General features: G+C 46.3%; 1 long non-coding RNA gene across 1 annotated transcript in view; it reads right to left on the minus strand.

The window, feature by feature from the left end:
* Positions 1 to 19,458, minus strand: part of LOC130296830 (uncharacterized) — a 143,329-nt gene that overhangs the window by 111,476 nt on the left and 12,395 nt on the right. The window contains exon 2 of the long non-coding RNA XR_008849303.1: positions 9,019 to 9,103. This is a non-coding gene — a long non-coding RNA (uncharacterized LOC130296830). The remainder of the gene's footprint in view (positions 1 to 9,018; positions 9,104 to 19,458) is intronic.

Below are 19,458 nucleotides of genomic sequence, written 5' to 3' on the forward strand. Positions count from 1 at the left end.
CTGGATGATGTCGAAGGCCGCAGTGGTCTTCAACCTGCGGACCTCCGGAGGTTTCAAAACTACAACTACAACAGTTGTAGTTTTGAAACCTCTGGAGGTCCGCAGGTTGAAGACCACTGAGGGCGGATGATGAGAAGAGGATGATGAAGGGGGGGTGTGGGATGATGACAAGAGGATGATGAAGGGGGGGGTGTGGGATGATGAAGGGGGGTGGGGATGATGACAAGGGGATGATGAAGGGGGGGTGTGGGATGATTACAAGGGGATGTTGAAGGGGGGTGGGGATGATGACAAGGGGATGATGAAGGGGGTGGGGATGATGACAAGGGGATGATGAAGGGGGGTGTGTGGGATGATTACAAGGGGATGATGAAGGGGGTGGGGATGATGACAAGGGGATGATGAAGGGGGGTGGGGATGATGACAAGGGGATGATGAAGGGGGATGTGTGGGATGATGACAAGGGGATGATGACAGGTGATGATGATGAGGGTCTGGATGATGACAGGCGGTGATGATGATGAGGATGTTAATGACGGGTCTGGATGATGACAGGGGGGGATGATGTATTTCCCACCCTAGGCTTATACTCGAGTCAATAACTTTTCCTGGGATTTTGGGTTGAAATTAGGGGTTTCGGCTTATACTCGGGTCGGCTTATACTCGAGTATATACGGTAGGTTGTTTCTTTGTCTAATTTGCTCTTGTCACGATCACACCCTATCGGTCCAGCTAAGACTCTAGAGAGAGTGTGATGGTGCAAGGGTTAACGCCGCCAGACCTCTGGGTATCCAATACAAGTCCCAGCAAGTTACCAAATTAACCCTTAGATAAATGTGTTTCCACCAGAGCTGCCTTCAGAAAGGTGAGCTCATATATTTAGAGATCAAAGACCAGAGCTGATTAATTAAACATTTAATCTGATAAAAGGTATAACAGTGCTATGCATAAAAATAAACAAATGACATACAGGTACAAAAATATGAAAGAGTTTAGCAAGGCAAGTTCAGAAAACAAAAGATGAAGTTCTTACAGCATGATGATATAGCAGTCCTTCAGTGAGTGAGAGTCCAGCTGTTCTTAGGATGGTCTTGTCAGCTTGTTGCACAGCATTAAACAACTGAGTCTAGCATTGTTAAATATTATATATCTGCCTTTTTGGAGGGAGACTCCATTCCCCCCTCCCCTCTGATCTCACCAGGGGGTCTTCTCTCTTCCTGGCCCCTTATCTCTTTGATTATATGATGAGACCAGAGTGCATGACTTCAAAGGAGATACAAACAAACAGCCAGACCCCCCAATAAAATATTGTAAACCAGTGGGGTGTATTGAGAGATAGTTTATGGTTAACACCACACCAGGTAAAATATAGGTAAGGCATGGGGCAGCATCCTCATATCAATATGTCTAAGTATAGGTAAACACAAAGGAGTGTACTGAGACATAGTGCATGGTAGAGTATAGGGCAGCATATTCATGTACAAACACTGAAGTAAATGAGATAATGGTTAGTGAATGACTCACCCTGTCAGGTGTATGTTCCAGGATCCGGTCCAACGTCTGATTCCGGACTCTCGGCAGCCTGCGGCTGATATGTAAGAGTGCGCACGGAACTATGTAATCCGCAAAAACGGAAGTGCGTTCCAAGGTGGAGCGCATTGTGCAACTGGGGCGGAGATGCGTTGCAGTGTGGAGCGCTTCTTCGCTATGCGCAGGGACAGGGGGAGACGCGTTTGGTGGTTGCGTGCCAGCGTGAAGCACATCCTTTCGCTTGTGTTTTGGAACATGAAAGATACTGATTACCATATCTAATAATAATGCTGCCTGGCGACAATGAGGTATAACTAAGAAGATACCCTTATTGGTAGAATAGCTAAAAGGATAGTAATAAAGCTGCCGAAATTAAGATTCTCGTTAAGCCCATGGGGATGGACGGTGTTCAGAGTAAAGATCCATCGGGTATCTTTTTGTGTTAATAGCCTATCAAATCATTCCGCCCAACACCCCCCCCCCCCCCCCCCCCCGAATGGTGGGTTGGCCTATTTCTAGCATTTGAAGTTTTAGGACCGTTGGGCAGCCTTCATGTTTGGTATTAATATGAGGTGCAATTGGTTTGTCTCTATGGTGGTTGATATCTCCAATGTGTTCTAAGATCCGCTTCTTGAATTCTCGTACCGTTTTACCCACATATCGTAGACCACAGATAAAGATTGCTATGTAGACTATCCCTGTTGTTCTACAGTTGGCGAAGGATCTGCTTGGGAATGAGCAGGCCAGTTTCTCATCCCAGTAGCTGTTACTCTGGTTAATCAATTGGCATGTTCGGCATTTTCCACACCTGAAGGTACCCACTTGCCTTCTTGTCAGCCAATTTCTGGCAGTTTCTGGTGGTGTAAAATGGCTTTTCACCAGTCTATCCTTTAGATTGGGGCCCCTTCTGAAGGTAATAAGTGGGTACGGAGAGATAGAGAGTCTTTTAAATCTGGGTCCATTTTGTCCTCAAAAGACACTGGAAATAGAAACAGATGATCTGGTTGCTGATGACATAAGATATGAATATCACCCTGCAGAGCGCGGCTGGCGGGGTGAGAGATTACAATTCAGCTGAGATGGGATCTGACCGTGATAAAACGACAAACAAATAACATACAGCGTCTTGTCTAACTCGCTGCTCAGCACACAGATAACAGAGAGGCGCAACCTGGAAACTCTATTCAGGGGCTCAGGCAGCCACTCAAGGGGCTGCATCATGAATAAAGGCCTTTTTTACTAAGCCCCCTTGGAAGATCCAACCATGGACAGCACTAAAATTTATGTGGTCCCACATGAAGTCAGAAATAGTCCCCAAGCTAAAAAGAAGCAACATATTTGCACAAGTTTGGGCCCCATTGACTCTAGTTAAATGATAGTGATTCCTTTTGCAGGGAAGTTAGTAAGAACTATATAATTTGCTGCCAGAAGAGGGAGGAACATAGACTCTGCAGTAACATGGAAGAATATCTAAAATTTCCTGTAGGGGAAATAAGAGCTGCCAGAAGTCTATGTAGTAACATGGCGGCATACCTGAGAAGGTGTAAGGGGAGATAAGATGGGACTATACGGTGAACTGGCAGAGGGGAGGAACAGAGGAACAGATCCCTTGCAGTAACATGGCAGTATAGCTGAAGAGACTTCTGTAGAGGAAAAAGGAGAAGGACTAAACTGTCAGCTGCCAGAAGGGAAAGGAGCAGCATCTCTGTGCTAACATGGAAGTATAGCTGAAATTTCTTTTGTAGAAGAAGTAGCAAGAACCTATATTATCAGCTACCAGTGAGAATAGTTAAAGGGGTACTCCGATGGAAAACTTTTTTTTAATCAACTGGTGCCAGAAAGTTAAACAGGTTTGTAAATTACTATTATAAAATCTTAATCCTTCCAGTATTGATTAGCAGCTGAATAGTACAGAGGAAATTCTTTTCTTTTTGGAACACAGAGCTCTCTGCTGACATCACAAGCACAGTGCTATCTGCTGACATCTCTGTCCATTTTAAGGACCGTCGAGAGTAGGAGAAAATCCCCAGAGCAAACATATGCTGCTCTGGACAGTTCCTAGGCAATAGGAAAAAACACTAGGATCATAAAAACATACTTTTATTGGTGTACATTTAATATATAGGCACAAAAAATTCACACATTTAAACAATGCAATGTTTGTAATATTCTTCACAAACCTAGCTTGTCCTAGTCTGAGGATAGTTTGCTAGAGTAAGGCTATACTGGCCCTACTAGTCGCATAGGACCCCCTACCTGTTACTGCAGGGAGGCCTTCCTAGAGAACGCCAACCTGCAACAGGAACCTCCTATCTCTCCCTGGTTCTGGAGGGAATGGAGGTATCGGGTGCAGTACGTATAGCACATCACCAGCAACAAATCAGCCGGTTTGTGGACCTCAGCTGGATTATTCGGTGAGTATACAACTGTAAGCACATCAAAATTGGTACAATGATTGCATACAGGTATAGTACAAATTAGAGCAACATATTTCCAACGTGTTTCATTGCGGCACAGTTTCAAGCGTCGCAACTCTTCAGGGACAAGTGTTTGGAGAGCAGGAGTATAGTGTCTCCCATCACCTATCTCACTGAATGGTAGTATGATCGTGATACAACATAGAGGTATAGATAGATATTCTGGTGTGCTTAGATAATGAAGGCCCAGATGAAGTTATGTGGGTAATGGTCCAAGGGCTTGTGTTCCTTCTTGTATATAGATAAATACCGTCCTGTAATTAAATAGAGATTATGTATATAGAGTGTTGTTTTATACATATTGTTTGAGATTTTGAATAATATTTAAAGCCTACCTTAGATTGGTACAGCAAATGTGTAGGTGCAGAGGCGATACTTGCACGGATACAGTAGCTTAATATGATTTTAGTTTGTATTGTTGTAGGCTGGTAAAGGTAAGCCTAACAGAGAGGAAAATAATATTATTACATTATCATAGGTGGGGTTGATATAGTAAATGGGGGAATAGAGGAAGGTACTGTTTACCTAGTATGTGAGGGCACAGGGCATTTACCCACAGGATGATGTTCCCTCATAGAGAATAGGGCAATATCTGTGGGTAAATAGATGGGTAAGAAAGATGGGTAAAAAAGTGGGAGTACCATTATTATATAGAGGGGGGTATGCAAAGTGGTATATAAATAATTAATTAATTGTAGATGTCCTACCATATGGCGTCCTTAGGATAGTTTAGGGAGCCATTCGGATGCAGGTACCTGCCTATAGGACAAAGTAAAATTACCTAAGGCATGGTTACAGACTAGATAGGCATGGATAGTAGGTAGATAGGATAAACTACTTACAGTTAGCTGATTCAGTGGTCAACAAAAGCAGGGGTGCAGGATGGCGCGGCATCTGCCTTGTGCCAGCATCCTGCTTATTTATAACTCACCGGCGTGCGGGCGTGTACGCGGAAACCGGAAGTGAGATCACTTCCGGTTTGCGTATCATTGTGGAACGCATGATGTCCCGCTGAGTGTGCGCAAGCGCAATGCTGACATGCACCTCACTGTAGAGCGCATCGGGGAGGAGGCGGATGCCTCACAATGGGGAGCATCAGAGATGCGCACACTCCCGTCGGCCATATCTCGCTTGCGTTCCACAGTGGGACGCAAATAGAGAACACATGGGAGACAGAGTCGGCAAAAATCGGTACATTTAACCGCAGGTTTATCTCATTGTAAGGGTACAGTGATCTCTATCTGGGTCGGCAAAATCTATGCATTTAACCGCGGGTTTGTCTGCCTCATTATAGGGGTGCAGTGATCTCTATCTGGTGTTATTTCAGGGTGCTAATATTGTTATGGTCTCCCAGTTCCTAAAATGGACAGAGATGTCAGCAGAGAGCACTGTGCTCGTGATGTCAGCAGAGAGCTCTGTGTTCCAAAAAGAAAATAATTTCCTCCTTACTATTCAGCAGCTAATAAGTACTGGAAGGATTAAGATTTTTTAATAGAAGTACTTTACAAATCTATTTAACTTTCTGGCACCAGTCTATTTAAAAAAAAAAAGAAAAGTTTTCCACCAGAGTACCCCTTTAACGAGTGACTATGTTAGGTCAATTTTCTGAATGTATATTTTGATCTTTTGGGACTCAATAGCATGTTATACTGCAGTATTTGCAAGAAACCTTTTTATGAAAAGGTGCTAATGTATCCTACTGGCATACTGCTTGTGTGAAATCAATGACAGCTGAGATGAAGGAAGAATGGACAATGTCAGATGCCAGAGGAGGAAGGAGACAGATACTATTCACCTAGCCCCAGCAGCTCAAAGGAAGATTTATTGAAGCCCAAGATGATCAAAATGTTCTTCTTTCTTTTATTTACTTATTTATTTATATATTAATTTATTAATTCATTCATGTTATGATAGAAACACTTTATATTACTGTAAAACAGATAATAGCCTTTCAGGTTTTTAGTCATGCAAAAGTTATTGGTAGACCTGGCTTATACATTACTTAAAAAAAACATAAAGGCAAAAGAAATGTTCATGCAGGGTTATCTTTCAACCATATGGGTGTTATCAATGGAGTTTGCAGTGTCCCAACCAATTAACCAATGTGACTTGGTCATCTATGGGCAAAGTGGACAGTAAAATTGTAAAACACTGACATGGGTTGAAAGGATCGGGCACTGCAAGCCCCACTAGTGTTCTTCCATTATGTATAATGTTAAATGCAAAAGCTTCTATATCCTATGGATCAGAGTCCTTCCTCTATGCCAGAAAACCTCAATGAAGTTCTTCTCTTTCTTCTTTTCTCTCCATATATGTATGTATTGTATGTCCTATTGACAGTTTGCCAACCATGAAAGACAACCATGCATGCAGCTACTATAGCCCTTCAGAGTTCTCTTTTAACCACATAGTGGGCCTGTATGTTGGGTTTGTACAGTGCCCCAACCATTCAACCAATGGGACATAAGAAGCAGATCATATTTAACTTGCTTAGAACCACAGACAAAAGGTATTCTAGGTATAAGTCTAAAAGTTACCATTGGGCACCAAGTCCCAACCATCAGAGGTGATACTAATTTTGGTTGATCTTTTTATTTTTGTATGTGGAGAATCTGTCATCAAAGAAGAGAAAAACTTTTAAAGAATTAAAATAGAGCTGGATTGGGGGATAGAGACACATGTGGTATAAGAACATGGACACCCCAGTCACCAAAGTGATAAAAGGATATATGGATTATGGAGGTATACCCTGCTGTGAACTCAAGAGATAGGACTTCAGCCCTGGCTAACCTTCTTCTTTGCTTTAGAGAATCTGTCATCATTGACAATGAAGAGAAGAACTTCTTGAGGAAGTTCAGGATGAGTATAGGAATATAGGAACAAGAACTCATCAAACTTGGCGACCAAAGTAAAACCCTGGTATACACAAGGACAATAACTCATCAAACTTGGTGACCAAAGTAAAACGCTGGTATACACAAGGACAATAACTCATCAAACTTGGTGACCAAAGTCTAACCTTGTTATACACGAGGATATATGAATTATGAAGGTAGATCTCATAAAGGCTATGGGATTCAAGTCTTGGTTGACCATTTTCTCTTCAGGTAGTGAGAATCTGGTATCATAAGCAAAAAAGGAAGTGAAGAACTTCTTAAGGGGTACAGACATCTTATCCCCTACTTATGCCTACACAAGCAAAGCTACATTTTGGCACCCCTCCCCCCCCCCAACAATGGCCCCGCTATACAGTGCCCCCATATAGTGCTCAATATATATAGTGCCCCTATATATTCATTGCCCCCATATATACAGTGCCCCTGCTGGCTGCCCCCATATATACAATGCCCCCATATAGTGCTCAATATATATACAGTGCACCCAAATATCTTGTGAAACTCACACTCTTCTCTGGCCTCTCTAGTCTACTCTGCTGCTACTGACTTCACTTCAGACCAGCAGCATGATCCTCTGCTCCGCTCCCACCATTCTCTGCTTCTGTGTGATGACACAGTCACGCAAAGCCTTAGGATGCAGTGGTGTTGCTAGGGTTGGTGTCACCCGGCGCGGTAGAAAATGCTGTCACCCCTTACAACCCTCCCCAGAGAAATCTTATAGCCTATTTTGAAGGATGTCAGAGGTGAAGCGCGTTGCGGAAAAATTTATCCAGTATAATATTCAAATATACCAATTGCCACGTAATGGGAAAGTGCTAAAGATGTTTTTACCATGTATAACTTAAGCCCCCCCAGTATGACCTTAGCAGTGGTAAGGGTATGCTGGGAGTTGTTGTTTCACCCATTATTACTGAAGAACTATCAAGTGACTACAACTCTGATGGGACATAGTGAGGAGAATACAGAATGATATCAGTGACTACAGGTGACGTCTTTTCTAAAGTGAGGAGAATACACAATGATATCAGTGACTATAGGTGACATCTTCTCTATAGTGAGGAGAATACACAGTGATATCAGTGACCACTGGTGACGTCTTCACTATAGTGAGGAGAATACACAATAATATCAGTGATTACAGGTGACGTCTTCTCTATAGTGAGAATACACAATGATATCAGACACTACAGATGACATCTCTATAGTGAGGAGAATATACAATGATATCAGTGACTACAGGTGATGTCTTCTCTATAGTGAGGCGAATACACAATGCTATCAGTCATTACAGGTGACATCTTCTCTATAGTGAGGAGAATATACAATGATATCAGTGACTACAGGTGACATCTCTATAGTGAAGAGAATACACAATATCAGTGACTACAGGTGACGTCTTCTCCATAGTGAGGAAAATACAAAATGATATCAGTGACTAAAGGTGATGTCTTCTCCATAGTGAGGAGAATACACAATGATATCAGTGACTACAGGTGACGTCTTCTCTATAGTGAGGAGAATACACAATAATATCAGTGACTACAGGTGACGTCTTCTCTATAGTGAGGAGAATACAGAATGATATCAGTGATTTCAGGTGACGTCTTCTCTTTAGTGAGGAGAATACACAATGATATCAGTGACTACAGGTGACGTCTTATCAATAGTGAGGAGAATACACAATGATATCAGTGACTACAGGTGACGTCTTCTCTATAGTGAGGAGAATACACAATGATATCAGTGACTACGGGTGAAGTCTTCTCTATAGTGAGGAGAATACACAATGATATCAGTGACTACAGGTGATGTCTTCTCTATAGTGAGGAGAATACACAATGATATCAGACACTACAAGTGACGTCTTCTCTATAGTGAGGAGAATACACAATGATATCAGTGACTACAGGTGATGTCTTCTCTATAGTGAGGAGAATACATAATGATATCAGACACTACAGGTGATGACTTCTCTATAGTGAGGAGAATAAACAATGATATCAGTGATTACAGGTGATGTCTTCTCTACAGTGAGGAGAATACACAATGATTTCAGTGACTAAAGGTGACGTCTTCTCTATAGTCTTTACTTATCTAATTCAGATGGTACATACCACCGGGTCCAGCTAAATCTTCTCTCTGCAGAACTTGACGCCCAGATGGCATTGGTTTCTCTCTTTGTCAGTGGAGTCTGATCCTCTATATGAAAATGATAATTAATATAATGCTGCCAGGCACTGTATCCTCTGAATATAATACTACTACACACTGTGCTCTCCGATTATAAACCTGTCACACACTGTACTCTCTGAATAGAATACTACTGCACACTCTGCTCTCTGAATATGATACTACTGCACATTGTACTCTCTGAATATATTACTACGACACACTGTACCTTCGTAATATAATAATACCACACACTATACCCTTTGTATATAACCTTGCCATACAGTAAACCTTATGTGGTGTCCCGGTACACGACTTGGTTCTGTCCCTTTGTCTGTAGTCCCCTCAGCTAGAGTCCCTCCAAGCTAGTAGGGCTCTCCTGGAGGGCTAACCCCTAGTTGCCTCTTGATAATGTGTATAAATGTATATATCCATATATTTTATTATAGTATCTCTATGTATAGGACCTATGTATAGGTCATGTGCCTTTATATAATTGTGTTATGGTAAGGTTCAAGGACCTTTGGGTCATTTGACATACCCATAGTTCCTTGGGTCAGGACTGACAGGTTTGCAGAACCAATGAGCTTTGTCCCACCCCCTGCTGCCACTAAATTCTCGCTCTCGGTTCCGTATTATCAGAGAAAGCACATCTCAGCACAATTCTACAATTCAAGCTAGGCCTGAAGCCTAAATCTTCCGCAGCCACTAAACCGTGAGTTATTCAGCTCTAAACTACAAATCCTGTGTGACTACTGCAACTCCAAAATACCCTAAATTCAGTAGTATAGTGGCTAGCAAACCTAAGCTCATTAACCTCAAAAGTCCCAGCAAACCTGTGAGGAGCCTGTACCACGGTCCTCTGCTAAAAGACTGTTATGTTACCTGCAGTTGCATAAAATATACAGTAAAGTTTATTCCGGTTTTCATCATCTTCTGCTGTGGACATTAATTTATTCCTCCCTATCGTTTTTGGGATGGTTGGCGATAGGACCATTGCATTGAGGAAACCGCACCCTGGCGTCACGACAATTAAGGGTTAATCCTATACCCTACTCTACCACTCCGCAACACCCCAGACACCATCACCCGTCAAGCTCACCACATAGATTTTTGGAGTCTTACGAACAGGATACGTGTGCCTACAGCTGTTCAGCCACCAGTACTGAAGCAATAGTACTCCCCTTATTAAGAACTGTGTTAAAGACTTTGACTTATGAATAGTGTGAAGTTTTCACATGTCGCAAATATATATGCGCACAAAAGTGTACGGGACTGTGCTATTGATACTGTGTGAGAACGGTGCGCAAGAAAAGTAAGGGGGGAGGCGAAGGATACAGCGTGATTACAATTCCTACCAGAAGGGGTTAAAGTGAGCGCTGGGCCTTCCCACATGTATGATCCTGCAGCTCCACCCAGCGAGGTCTCCAGTGCAGGCCGGCCGTAACGAAAGTTGCCTCCTTTGTTCCTGGGGGGGAAGGATTTCTCTCCTGGACTGACCCGGAAGTCCTGCGGGCAAAGCAAGGCCCAAACCTCCCGCAGCTGCGCCAGTTTCAATATAAGTGCACCTCCGCTGCAGAAGCTCTGCAAACAGGCGCAGCGCAAGAGGAGGCGAAAAAGTGAAGAATAAAAAGCACAAGAAAAAGCGCAGCCAGCGCAAATAAAAAAATGCAAATTGCTGCAGTGAATCAGGGTCCTTCTTAAAGGGCTAGTGCACTATAAAGCCTTAAAGCTTCAACTCAACGCACTCAAGTTCCATATCCACGTACTCAAGTTCCAGATCAATGTACTCAAGTTCCAGATCCACACACTCAAGTTCCAGATCAGCGCACACCAGCTTCATTTAAAGGGCCAATGCACACAAGCTTAATTTAAAGGGACAGCGCACACAAGCTTCATTTAAAGGGCCAACGCACCTAATCAAGATGCCAGCGCCTACAGCATCACCGCAACCATTTGACCAGCAGGATGGTGGTGCTCCTGCGACCCCGCCAGGAGGGTCACCACCACAAGCAAGGCTACCTACCTCACCTCCAGCTCAACGTCTCAACTTGGGAGCTCCTGTAGCCATGCCTGTCTTCCTGGGGAATCCAGTCCTCCCCACCTACAATGGGGATCCCTTCACATTGCGGGACTTCAAGGAGAAGATACAGAGTCTCTTTGTTTTCTATTCTTTTCCCCCTAATCAGCAGGTGCAGTTGCTTACGGGACAGCTACAGGGATCTGCATTAGAAGAGGTCCGCACCTGGCCAGCTGTCGACAAGGCTACAGTGGAACAGAATTTTGAGGGACTCTACCAAGTGTTCGAGTCTCACACCCCATCTGAGGTACACCTAAGGTTGTACAAATGACATCAGAAGCCAGGTGAGCCCCTTCAGGCATATGCTGTGGCATTACAAAATGCCTTAGAAACTGTACAGAAACTAGACGGCATTACGCCCGAGCAGGGTAACAAGGTGCTTATGGACAGATTCATAGATGGGGCGAAAAATAAATGGGATAAGGCCCAACTTAGGATGCTGGCAGTAGAGAACCCTGATATATCTTTCCCTGCCGCTAAGAGGTTAGCTATAAAAGTAATTGAGTCGGGGGGCGTGGTTTGCCATGCTGGTGTGAGGACGTGTCGCTGAGGAGCTCCGGTCCCTGCACCCCTAACTAGCCCGAGACCTCTGTCCCTCTCTATGGGGAATCAAAAAAAGAAGCAGAGACTCACCAGGTCCCACCTGTCTTCCCCTCAGAGAGATTTGAGGGGTTACTTCACCCGCTTTCAGCCTCAAAGAAGCGCGTCCCTACCTCCGGTGGCGCAGCCCGTCAAGATGGCGGCTTCTTCCTCCCCGCTCCTGGCTCCAGAGCGGCGGTCTGCAGGAGGACCATGCTCTCCACCAACAGCTGCATCGATCCTGGCTCCTGGGTTGCCTGTACCCGAACCGCATCTCCTGGCTCCTGCCTCATCTGCTCTGCCTGCTGCCCCGGCCCCGCTACTACAGCCTGAGGCCCGCTCCTCCACTAGGCCGCACCTGAAGGACCCCGGGGCTGCCCGTGACGTGCCTGCCGGCTGCGCGGTGCAGAGCCCGACATCGAGCGCATGCAGTGAGGATCCCGGCATCAGCGGAGCAGTGGCCTCCCCACTCAGGGGGGAGTGAAAAGGTGAGCGGGGGACCCCCTCTTCTTGATACCTTTAGTGGCTCTCTGCCATTGAGCCCCACAGTGCCTCCTCTACAGGGAGCTGGTCAGTGCCTGCCCCACACCGCGGCCACTTCCACCCCACTGCTGGCCCCCTCCTCGCCTCAGCCGCCATCTTGGCCCCAGCGGACCTCCAGCTACTCAGCGGTGGGACCCCCTGCATCGCCTGTAGGAGGACTGTTCTTGGGACCCCCTCCAATTTCAGTGGACTGGCCCCCCCTGCCGGGACCCTGCTCATCCCCCCTGGTAGCGTTCTATGCGGTGCCCCAGCCGGGGCCTGCATCCCAGCTGGTTGCTGCTCCACCATCACCGCAGTGGTCCTCAGGCTCCCCCTGGGACCCCTCGGCTCAGTGCTCCCCTGCCGCCCTGGGTGGGGGCGACCTGATGCCTCTTCGAGAAGGACCCCTCCCTGCCGGAGATATACCCATGGCCTCTCAGCATCATACTGACCCCCCCTTGAGTCTCCGGGGAACCCCACCCATTTCAGGACCCTCTCATCTGGTCCCTCTACCCCGACTCCCCCATGGAGACTTTGCCTGCTGCAGTCTCCTCTCCCCCTGCTGAAGGAACTGACCGTCCACTTACCTTGGCAGATTTACGCTCCTTAATTGCTTCTTTACCTACTAGAGACGATTTCTCTTCGATGGCTAAACAAATGATGGCAGAGTGCAAGCAGGAATTTGTTTAACTCCGTTCTGAAGTCTCCACTTTATCATCCAAAGTGGATACTATTGCTTTGGCTCAGGACTGTTCCTCCACCACCATTCAGTCTCTTCAGGAAACGGTGAAAAAATATAGTGATCAACTTTTCCACCTGCAGCAACATTTGGATGATGTTGAGAACCGCAATAGGCAGAATAATATCCTCATAAAGGGCTTGCCTGAAGCGGTTGGCCCTGATGACCTCCACTCTGCCTTGCTCACGTTTTTCAATGACCTGTTGGATCGGCCCGCCGACACTCATATTGAACTTGACAGGGCCCACAGAGCACTGCGGCCCCCATCACCGGACAACCGGCGCCCCAGGGACGTTATCTGCCGGGTGCACTTTTACGTCATCAAGGAGGACATATTGCGGCTGGCTCGTACCCGTTTTCGGATTTACTACAAGGATGTGGAAATACAACTTTTTCCTGACCTGTCACGTCACACTTTGGCGCAACGTGCTGTACTACGTCCCTTGCTGGAAGTGCTTAGAGAGAGGGGCTTGCTGTATCGCTCGGGATTCCCCTTTGCTCTCACGGTCCGTAAGGATGGCAAGCCCTTCACTTTCCACTCCCTGGATGACCTCCCTGGATTCCTTCGTGACCTGGACATTCCCCCTCTGTCCTTGCCGGACTGGCCCACACTTGCCCCCCTGGCTCCCAAACACCCTATCCAGAGATCCCCTCAGAAATCTTCTAAACAGGCCTGACCTGGCCTCCCGCCTCGGAACAGTAGACGCCAGCACTTGGTCACCAGATGGGAATCTGTTCCCTCCTCATCCCGAGCGGGCCCTCTTCCTGCAACCTGAAGGTCTTACCATATTGTGATGTTGTTTGCTTACTGATATGTGATGTTCTCTGTACCTGTTTTTATATTACATATGTTTCCTTCCCCCTTGCTCCAGTATATGGTGAAGGATCCATTACATGTTGCTCTTTAACTTGTTTTCTCGTTGAACAGGTCCGAGTCATCCTGCAATTCCGTGATTTAACTTCCTCTCTGTTGTCTGGTGACTTGTTGTCCCTACTCCCTACGTCTGCTCCATTCAACCCCCCCCCCCCCCCCTCTTCTTACTTGCTTCCCCTCTTTCCTCTCATTCCTCTACCCTCGGCATATCTTTCTTGATTGGTCATTGGTTATTGCTCTCTCCTCATTTTCCGTTTGCACTTTCTCAGTGTTCCTGCTTTCTGACGGAGGTCTCTCTTCTCTGCTGTGTGTCTCATGCTTATTTTCTGGGGTGTCGGGTCCGGCCTCCTCCTGCACCTGCTTGCTTTCCGCTCTCCCCTGTAGGTTGGAACCGCCGAGGGACTCCTTTCCCGGCATCGGTCTCCCTGGTCTTGGACCCTCTCTCCTATAGTTTGGGCCGCAGCAGATCATAATCTGCTGCTACTTTGTCCTTCTTGCTGCTGCTCTTCATCTTTCTTCTCCTCCCCCTTGCTCTTCTTCTTTTCTCTCCTCCCCCTTCCTTCTAGCCCCCCTTCTTTCTCTTCCTCCTAGTTCCCCCCCTTTTTCTTTCTCTCTCTCTCTTTCTGCCTTCTGGTGGAGAGGGAGGCGGCGGACGCATGCACTTCTCACATTTGACTTCCCATGGCTGATCTCAACTTTGCCTCCTTTAATGCGAAAGGTCTCAACACGCCAGCGAATCGGACGCAGATTTTACACCACCTGCACAAACGTAAGGTACATATTGCTTGTTTTCAGGAAACACACTTTAAAGTTGGCCACACCCCCAAATTAAATAATAGACACTACCCAGTTTGGTTCTGCGCTGATAACCCGGAAGCACGTGCTAAAGGGGTTGCAATTGCCATTCACAGATCTCTTGTACATCAGGTCCTTAATGTAGTAGTGGATCCGTTGGCTAGATATATTATTTTGTCCCTTTCCCTTGGAGGTCCCCTTCTGACGGTGGTAAATACATATGCTCCCAACCAGGGCCAGGTGGATTTCCTTGTTGAACTGATAGATCTACTCCTGCCTGTAGCCTCGGGGACTGTGGTTCTGTGCGGAGACTTGAACTTAACTCTAGATCCCACCCTAGATAGTTCCCTGGGCCGTTCTAGCCTATCCTACGCTGCCATTAAGCATGTTAAATGCGCTCTTGGCCTCTTGCAATTATACGATGTTTGGCGTCTGCAACATCCAGCAGACAGGGATTACAGTTTTTTCTCTCCCCCGCACGGAACCTACAGTCGAATTGACTATATTTTGTTACCACATAGCGCCCTGCCCTGGGTACGGTCCTCCTCAATAGGCAACATCTTGTGGTCAGATCATGCTCCGGTGTTTTGCTCCATTTGCCTGCCTTCCTTGACTCGGTCTTCCTGGTCTTGGAGACTGAATGAGTCCTTACTGTTAGATCCCCTCTGTATGTCTGATCTGACCGCAACTGTGTCCTCATTTTTGGATGACCACAGTAGTGACCCCACAGCTCCCTTTTATCAATGGGAGGCGCTTAAGTGCGTCTTACGGGGAATTCTCATCAAACATGGCTCCCGATTGAAACAGGGTAGGGTCCATGACCTCCGTAGGGCTCTCCTCCTGGTCTCCTCCCTCGAACTCTCCCACAAGCGCTCGCTTTCCCAAACGGTGCTTCGTGAACTGCAGCTTGCTAGGTTAGAGGTCAGAAGACTCTTGGAGGCTTCTTGGGGGTGCTGGCTGCAAGTAGGCCGCAGTCGGTTCTATGAATTCGGTAATAAAAGTGGACGCATGCTAGCTAGAGCGCTACGTTCCAAAATAGCTCAAGCTCATATCCCTGCCATACGCTCCCTTGCTGGAGACGTTGTACATTCCACCCCTGACATAGCTTCTTCCTTTCTTGACTTCTTTTCCAACTTGTATAACCTCAGCCAGTCTCCTGATCCCTCCCCCTCCCCGCCTTCACCTTTTCCGTCTTTGTCTTCGGAGGAGGTGGAGTCGCTTGAGGCTCCCTTCACCCCGGAGGAACTCGCCAAGGTGGTGCGGGACCTTCCGGGTGGGAAAAGCCCGGGACCCGACGGCTTCACGGCAAAGTTTTTCAAATCCCTCCTAGACACTCTTTCCCCTCTCATGCTCCGGGCCTTTAACTCCATTTCCTCCTCCCATCCCATCCCTCCTTCCTCCCTGCTAGCCCATGTTGTATTCATTCCTAAGCCCGGAAAAGATCCCCTGTCTTGTGGGAGTTATCGTCCCATCTCATTGCTCAATGTGAACCTAAAGATTTATGCTAAACTGCTGGCGACCCGCTTGAACTAAATTCTCCCTTCCCTAATCCATCCTGACCAGGTGGGTTTTGTGCCGGGGAGGGAAGCCAGGGACACCACGATCAAAACAATTGATCTAATTCATCATGCTCGGTCCTCTGAACTGCCTATGATGATACTCTCCCTTGATGCCGAAAAGGCCTTTGATCGGGTCTCCTGGTCCTCCCTGGCACAAACTCTACTCCATATTGGTCTTGGCCCCATTTTTACAGCTAAAATTATGGCTCTCTATAGCTCCCCGGTGGCCCGCCTAAAGATCAATGGCTTCTTAACTGACTCTTTTCCCATACGCAATGGTACACCTCAGGGATGCCCCCTCTACCATCTGCTGTATGTCTTGGTAATGGAACACCTCCTCGCTGGAATCAGGGCTGATCCTAATGTGAAGGGGATCATAGTTGGAGGTCATGAGTACAAATGCTCGGCCTTCGCTGACGATCTTTTAGTATATCTTTCAAATCCTATGGTATCACTGCCTAATCTAATGGCCCGTATCCGTGAGTTTGGTGCTTGGTCCAACTTTAAAATCAACCTTTCCAAGTCTGAGGCGCTCAATGTCTCCTTGCCCGGACATACAGTAGAATCCCTCCGCTCTGCTTTCCCATTCACCTGGCCCTCCCGAGGCATAACATACTTGGGAACTAAACTGTCTTCTGAGTTATCCCATCTATTCTCTCTCAACTTTCCTCCCCTTCTTGCACAGTTTAAAGGGTACCTCTCATCAAAAAAACTTTTGATATATTATAGATTCCTGTATGCAGAATAACTTTACAATTGCATGTTATATTAACCCCTTAAGGACCGGGGGGTTTTCCGTTTTTGCATTTTCGTTTTTTGCTCCTTGCCTTTAAAAAATCATAACTCTTTAAATTTTGCACCTAAAAATCCATATGATGGCTTATTTTTTGCGCCACCAATTCTACTTTGTAACGACGTCAGTCATTTTTCCCAAAAATTTACAGTGAAACGGAAAAAAAAATCATTGTGCGACAAAATTGGGAAAAAAACGCAGTTTTGTAACTTTTGGGCGTTTCCGTTTCTACGTAGTACATTTTTCGGTAAAAATGACACCTTATCTTTATTCTATAGGTCCATAAGATTAAAATGATACCCTACTTATATAGGTTTGATTTTGTCGGACTTCTGGAAAAAATCATAACTACATGCAGGAAAATTAATACGTTTAAAATTGTCATTTCTGACCCCTATAACTTTTTTATTTTTCCGTGTATGGGGCGGTATGGGGGCTCATTTTTTGTGCCGTGATCTGAAGTTTTTAACGGTACCATTTTTGCATAGGACTTATTGATCGCTTTTTATTCATTTTTAAATGATATAAAAAGTGACCAAAAATGCACTATTTTGGATTTGGAATTTTTTTGCGCGCACGCCATTGACCGAGCGGTTTAATTAATGATATATTTTTATAATTCGGACATTTCCGCACGCGGTGATACCATATATGTTTATTTTTATTTACACTGTGTTTTCTTTTTTATTGGAAAAGAGGGGTGATTCAAACTTTTAATAGGGGAGTTAAATGATCTTTATTCACTTTTTTTTTCACTTTTTTTTTGCAGTGTTATAGGTCCCATAGGGCCCTATAATACTGCACACACTGATCTTCATCATTGATCACTGATTTCTCATAGGAAACCAGTGATCGACGATTCTGCCGCATGACTGCTCATGCCTGGATCTCAGGCACTGAGCAGTCATTCGGCGATCGGACAGCGAGGAGGCAGGTAGGGGCCCTCCCACTGTCCTGTAAGCTGTTCGGGATGCCGCGATTAGCCGCGGCTATCCCGAACAGCCCCACTGAGCTAGCCGGCAACTTTCACTTTCGCTTTTAGCCGCACGGCTCAGCTCTGAGCGCGCGGCTAAAGGGTTAATAGCGCGCGGCGCTGTGCGCTATTAGAGGCGGGTCCCGGCTTCACTATGACGCCGGGCCCGTCGTGATATGACGCGGGGTTACTGTGTAACCCCGCGTTATATCAGGAGAGCAGGACCAAGGACGTACCGGTACGTCCTTGGTCCTTAAGGGGTTAATGAATGTTGAATAACTTTCCAATAGCATGTTAATGAAAAATATGCTTCTTTCTATTGTATTTTTCCCGATCAGTCCTGTCAGCAAGCATTTCTGACTCATGCTGGAGTCCTAAACACTACGAGCTGCCAGTCTGCTTTGTTCACAAAGGAGAACACTCAGAGCTGCCAGCCTGCTTTGTTCACAGCCTGTTTGGCTGTGAACAAAGCAGGCTGGCAGCTCTGAGTGTTTAGGACTCCAGCATGACTCAGAAATGCTTGCTGACAGGACTGATCGGGAAAAATACAATAGAAAGAAGCATATTTTTCATTAACATGCTATTGGAAAGTTATTCAACATTCATTAATCTAAAATATATCAAAAGTTTATTTGATGAGAGGTACCCTTTAAACTGGATTTGGCTGCTTGGGACAAACGGGAGTTTTCCTGGTTTGGCCGGATCAGCATCTTAAAAATGAACCTTTTGCCTAGACTGTTATATCTCCTGCAGACTGTGCCCATCCACCTCCCCTCCTCCTATTGGCGTGCTATCCAACGCTGCTTCGGATTGTTCGTCTGGTCTTCGACGCGGCCTCACTTGAACCGCCTTCTCCTCTCCAGGCCTAAATTGTCTGGTGGAGCGGGTCTTCCCGATTGCCGTACATACTTCATGGCCTGTGTACATGCTCGGGTCCTTGACTGGTCGCACAATTCCAAATATAAGCTTTGGGTTCGCCTGGCCCAAGATCTCTGCCCTAAGGCTTTAGCTACTCTCCCGTGGACCTGGTCCACGGCCCACCTGACCTCCTTCCCTACCTCCTACTCTACCAGACACACCCTGGCTTCCTTACATTCCGCTGGCAGTGGGCACAGCCTAGTTGACCGTCAGGGCCCCCTTCTGCCCATTACTGACCATCCTGACTTTCCGCCTGGGGCCACTGCTGCTGGCTCCTTTTTTGGCACCACTCGGTCCTCCCCCCTGCATTTTCGACATGTCCTGCACGCGTGCCAGCTGAAACCTGGAAGCTCTGTTGGAGGACTACCCTTCCTCTGCCAGGGCCCCTTTTGCCTATATCCAGTTGCGTCATTTCTACTCATCCATCCCTGTCCACTTTGCCCTGGACCGTGACTTGCAGCCCTTCGACCGCCTTTGCCTCGCCTCGTCGTACCTCCGCCACTCCATCTCTATTCTTTATAATATGCACAAAGAAGAGTACGCTGTCGTCACT

Source organism: Hyla sarda, chromosome 12 (assembly GCF_029499605.1).
Source record: "Hyla sarda isolate aHylSar1 chromosome 12, aHylSar1.hap1, whole genome shotgun sequence".
Lineage (NCBI taxonomy): Eukaryota > Metazoa > Chordata > Amphibia > Anura > Hylidae > Hyla > Hyla sarda.